Source organism: Cryptomeria japonica, chromosome 5 (assembly GCF_030272615.1).
Source record: "Cryptomeria japonica chromosome 5, Sugi_1.0, whole genome shotgun sequence".
Classification (NCBI taxonomy): domain Eukaryota; kingdom Viridiplantae; phylum Streptophyta; class Pinopsida; order Cupressales; family Cupressaceae; genus Cryptomeria; species Cryptomeria japonica.
Window position 1 is genome coordinate 431,389,800 of NC_081409.1, and position 5,600 is coordinate 431,395,399.

General features: G+C 46.0%; 1 pseudogene; it reads right to left on the reverse strand.

The window, feature by feature from the left end:
- Nucleotides 1-2,039: 2,039 nt before the first annotated feature.
- Nucleotides 2,040-3,692, reverse strand: LOC131061029 (ATP synthase subunit alpha, mitochondrial-like; annotated as a pseudogene).
- Nucleotides 3,693-5,600: the final 1,908 nt, after the last annotated feature.

Genomic DNA, 5,600 nt, shown 5'->3' on the forward strand with positions numbered 1-5,600 from the left:
CGGCCCCATGCCTATAGATTGGGATGATCGATTCGGATGGTGGTACAAGCCTTATGCCCATCCGGAAAGGTTGCCCAGATAGGAGAGATAGCCTCCACATGATGAAATGTTGTCAAGAAATAGATAGGTAGCTTCTAATTTGCCCCTATAATTTTATGGTAGTTCCAGGTTGGGTGGGCCCCTCTCCTATCTATCCAAGTTGACTCGATAAACTATAAACTTTTGAGAGCGATGCTCGACCGATAGGCAAGCTCTTAAGCCTTAGCAGCTAGAGAGAGCTTTGATGTGAATGACTCCACCATAGACGGGTTGGGGGGGAATGGTAGGGCGAAGGTGGGATGGGGCCCCCTCTGGCACTCTAGTTGGGAGACTCAACCGAACTTGATGAATAATATTTTTATTTAACTTCTAGCGCATGAGGGCTAGGCTCTCTAAATGGGTTAAGGGGTGAGTGGGCCGATTAGTCACTTTTCCAGCTATATCCAACAGGGAAAAGAGCCCCTACTATTCTATGGGCAAAAGAGCCCCCATTGTAATTCTAGCTTGGGAGTCGACTATATAAAAAAAGTAGCCCTATGGCTAAAGACTATAGGGAAATCGAACCCCAACCCCACTATTATAGGAAGGGGGGGCTTTCTCATCTACCTAAATGGGAAATCTAACTATCCTCCTCTGCCCCCTCCCTTGAGGGACTATGAGGGAAGGGGGGGTGCAGGCAATAAGACAAACCCAACTATTCTTTCATCCCAACCTTCAATTTTAATACGTAACATACCCCCCGCCCTTGAGTTAAGGTGTTATTCTCATATGCCTGGGGGCTTGCTCCCTAACTTAGCTTCCTTCCTAGAGTTCCAACTCCTTCGTGTTTCCCCCGACACCATCCGTCGAGAATAAATCCAATCGCCCCCAGTGCCCAAAAAAATATAGTAAAGGGCCTCAACAATTATCACCCTTTGCTTCATTAGAATAATCAACAATTATTACCCTGCTTCCCTTAGAATAGTAGGGGCCACCCAGAATAATGGTAGTGTGCATTCATGGGGCCCCTATAATAATAGACCTCCTGACCCTTCAAATAGTAGGGGCTATTGAACCCTCCCAGTAATAGCTGTGGGAGCCCTCCTGGCAATAGCCATTGAACCCTCTTCACCAAGGGGGCATGTTACATCTATAATTTGTTGGCACCCCCTGGTGTAGAGGAAGTTTAGTTGGGGTAGAATAGTTATTTATTTGGGGGGTGGGGGGTGTGGGCATGTGTAGTATAGAATCAAGACAAACTATCTATAGTTGGGGTGGGTGGGATGCTAATGTTGGTCTAAACCAATTCGACAGACTCTCTAGACAGAAGCTAACCTACAAGGAAGCAACGTTGACCTGCTTACCTATTGATTGAATGGTTGTCCATCCATTCAAAATCTAGTTCAATCGGTAGAACCCCTATTCCCATCCAATGGTTCTCCACCCTCCTCTGCGGATTGGAAAAAAAAATTCTTAGGTCACCTCCTCTCCCTATAATAGAGTTTTAATACGGAGAGGATTTCAATGAAAGACTCGTTCCATTGACTTTTGGCCAACTCCAAGCTTATCTCCAAGGAGGCAATTTTGGCCAAGCCAAACTGCATCCGCTCCTTACAGAGAGGATCGCTCTAGCTTATTGATTGGAACCGGGCCTGGTATTCCACTATTCTGCATTGGGAGTCCATAATACTTGAGACATTCTAGGATAGTTGGTGCCATACACCATCTCCGGTGAAGTCTATGTGTGCATCGAATAGATCCTCGTGAGAATGATCTACCCCCTCCGTCGGCACTTTCTACCTCCACTAGTCCCTTCATAGCCAAACTTCCCCCTCTACTGCTGGTGTTGGATTAACGAGATGATTTGATTGGGAAGATGAAGCTTGATTCTAACCAGTGGTGAAAAAATCAGCAATAGGATCATCTTCCCAACCGTCGTTCCCCTGGGCCTCCGCGTTAATTAAAGGGGAGCCAAAGCCAAGTTCTGTCACTACCCAAGACATAAATAAGGTTCCCCCTAGTCATGCTAGGGGGATAAACCATGATGGAACTTTACCGCACAACTTGCACTGAATGATTAGACCATGTAAAATTCTGGCGTAGATAAACGTATCGAGCAGAACTAGGATTTGTTTTTCAATAGGAGGTGGTGGATATTGTAGTTGTTTCGGAACTTCTGTGAGCCTAGCACCTTTATTTGATAGTGCTTGAGTCGCAGCATCAAGGTATGACCCGGATTGAGCAAAGGCGACCACTTCATGGTATTGCGCCGATTCAGGTTTTAAACTACCGCGTACTTGTTTCATACCTTTCAACTGAGCGGCACCCAATGTGACTGACAGGTAAGCCAACATTAATAGCTGGTCTAATTCCATGATGGAAGAGCTCTATTTCCAAACAAATCTATCCATCTATAATGGGGATCACATTGGTAGGGATATAGGCCGACACGTCTCTAGCTTGTGTTTCGATTACAGGTAACGCGGTCAAGCTACCCGCACCTATCTAGTCTGATCGTTTTGTAGCTCTTTCCAATAGATGAGAGTGCGAATAGAAAACATCCCCTGGGAAAGCCTCACGGCCTAGTGGGCGGCGAAGCGATAATGACATTTGTCAATACGCCATCTCTTGTTTACTCGGATCATCATAGATGATTAATGCGTGCATTCCATTATCACGAGAATATTCTCCCATGGCACTCCTAGAATATGGGGCCAAAAATTGCGGAGGAGTAGGATCCAAAGTGGTGGCTGCATTGATTATGGAATACTCCAATGCATCCACTTTTGAGAGAATGTGAACCAATTGGGCCACAGTCGAGCATTTTTGCCCAATCACTACATGGATGCGATACACACTATCAGAGGTGCCCGAACTACGGTGGGAGCGCTTCTGGTTTGATATGATATCAATAGCTATAGTAGTTTTCCCAATTTGCTGGTCTCTAAAGATCAGTTCTCGTTGACCACGGCCTATAGGAACCAGGCTATCCACCACTTTTAACCCTATTTGTAGGGGTTCGTGCATGGATTTATGTTTGATAATCCCTGGGGCTTTTGCTTCGACACGTCTTCGTTCGGCGGTGCCCTCATCGACCTGTAGTGCCCCTTTTCCATCAATAGGTACTCCCAACGCATCCACCACATGAGCTAGTAGGGCCTTTCCCATGGGGACATCCACAATAGATCCAGTCCGCTTGACCAAATCTCCTTCTTTTATGGCAACATCGTTACCAGATATGATGATACCTACATTCTCATTCTCAAGATTCAACGCTATTCCTTTCACACTGCTGGCAAATTCAACCATTTCCCCAGCTTGAATCTCATTCAATCCATAGACACATGCAATCCCATCTCCAACTAAGACCACTCGACCGATCTCATCAACCTTTAGATTGGTCCTATAGTTGGTAATTTTGTTTTCTGATGGAGTAGTGAGTTCCGTGTTCTGTTCTAATAGTTTCAAAAAAATACAAGGCAATAAAATCTAGCAAGGAAGGCCGACACCGAAAGTACTGTAACTGGCTAACTCCCTTCCCGCACAATAGATTGATGCTCAAGTGGATAGACCATCCACCCAGTGCCGCTACCCACTTCTACCAAGGCTAGGAATGGCGATGGTGAAGGCGGCGATGACCGGGAGGGAATGTTATGCAATTGTGGAAATGCCATGTTGGGTGCCCCTATAGGAATTGAAATGAACAAATTCCCAAGTCATCAATACAATTAATAAACATTTCAGGAATGGGGAACTAGGAGTTGGTTCTAAAAAGTTAGGGGCGGCGCCACGTTAGTTGAGAAGGAAGGCGAGCTTTTAACTAATGACTTCTTGTAGCTATGGTTCCAAAAGAAGAGTTGATACATATGCGTGAAGACCCCAGAGCTCGAGATTCTATGCATAACATGCCAACTATCATCCACCTGCCATAGAATAGTAGGGGCCCACCCCGACCTACCAGAATAGTAGGGGCTACATTATAGGCATGTTACGTATAGAATCGAGAAGGCCCATAGAATTGGGCAGGGCCCCATAGAATAGTAGGGCCTAGATTGAGCCTAAAGAAACCAAGAGGGATTGATTCAACTTTGAGGCAACCTCATTCCCCACCCTAACCGGTTCCCTCCTCGAACCCAGGTCATTTATGCATTAACGCCTTATGGGGGCTCCTAGACCCCCGTAGCCTAACGTAGCCTTGATAGCCCCTCAATTCCGGAGTGATAAATCCTCCATTGCTAATCACTTCTTATTCTCACCCCTTTCCCAAACCCTCCCTGCCCACCTTTCAATCGAATTGAGAGAGGCAGGCCCTAGCTAATACAAGTAGTGACTAGCTTCGCCCCTACCGGTGTAAAGGATAGATGATCTCATCTCGGGCCGGTGCTATCTTCACTTCATCCGGGAACGAAACAATAAGAATAAGAATGTGTTGTCTATGGATCAAATAATCCGATTGCCAGGGTGGGTTAGGGGAGATTGGCAATGTTTAATTTCTCAATAAACCCCAAAAAATTCCCCTTAGAATCATAGGGCCCACCCCATTGGTCCAACTGAACCCTGCATTCGACCTTCGCTTTAATCTTCTTAGATGTAAACTAGGTCTTGGGTGAAGAAACTGCCTCCTTTACTTATACTTAAACTATCGTGGGTTAGACTGCTCGCCTCGGATCCATATTCAGGACTGGAACAAGTTCTTGATTGGGAGGGGATGCTCCTGGTTCTGCCTTAGCTACTGTTGGTGAATATGCTGGGGTCATTCACAAGTTTTGGCATGGGCAAGGATGTTGGGTGATGAAACGGTAGCTTCTGCATTCACCCTTGCCCATACAGATACTGCCACCTTCGCTTCTGCAGGCACAGGATCTAGGACTGGAATAGGGGAAACTAGTGCTGATGACACCCTTGTCCTTGGTTCAGATGCTGCTGAATCCGCTGGTTCTGGAACTACACTACATATGGGTATGAAACTGGAGCTACAGGCTATGACTTTGCTACTGTTACTGATGGTGTTGGATCAACCGCTGGGTCAAATGCATCATTAACTGAATCTGCTCGGACTATTACTTACCCAGTGAGGAAGTAGCTCCATTATCTAGGGCGCTTTGAGATAAGTTTTATTCACCACACCCCACTCCCAAGTCACGCTTAGATAAACCCCGTAGGGGCTAGATCCAGCCAAAGAAGGTCCACTTCCTAAGTGCCTATTCCACCTGGCTTCAAAAATAGAATAGGTTTGGGGCCTCCAACCCAACAAATCTTTCTCGCCAATACCCCCCACCCAACTCGGGCCAGATTATATACATAACATGCCCACGGGCCTATTGTTTAGGGCTCTCTTAGTCAGGGAGAAAGCCTTCCAAAGTTCAACAATGCACCCCATAGGGCAATTCCTGGGTGGGAGGCCCCTACTATTCTATGGCTAGTTGATGGGTGGGGGGTTATGTTCTGCGCACCTCACACATAAAGATAACAATATCTCTCTCTGCGAGCTAGCCACTATAGATAGTAGGGCCTCTTTTTTCCACCTTGTTTAGTGTCGTGTTGTTGGTAATAGGCTATAATAAAAATATGTTTACTAAATA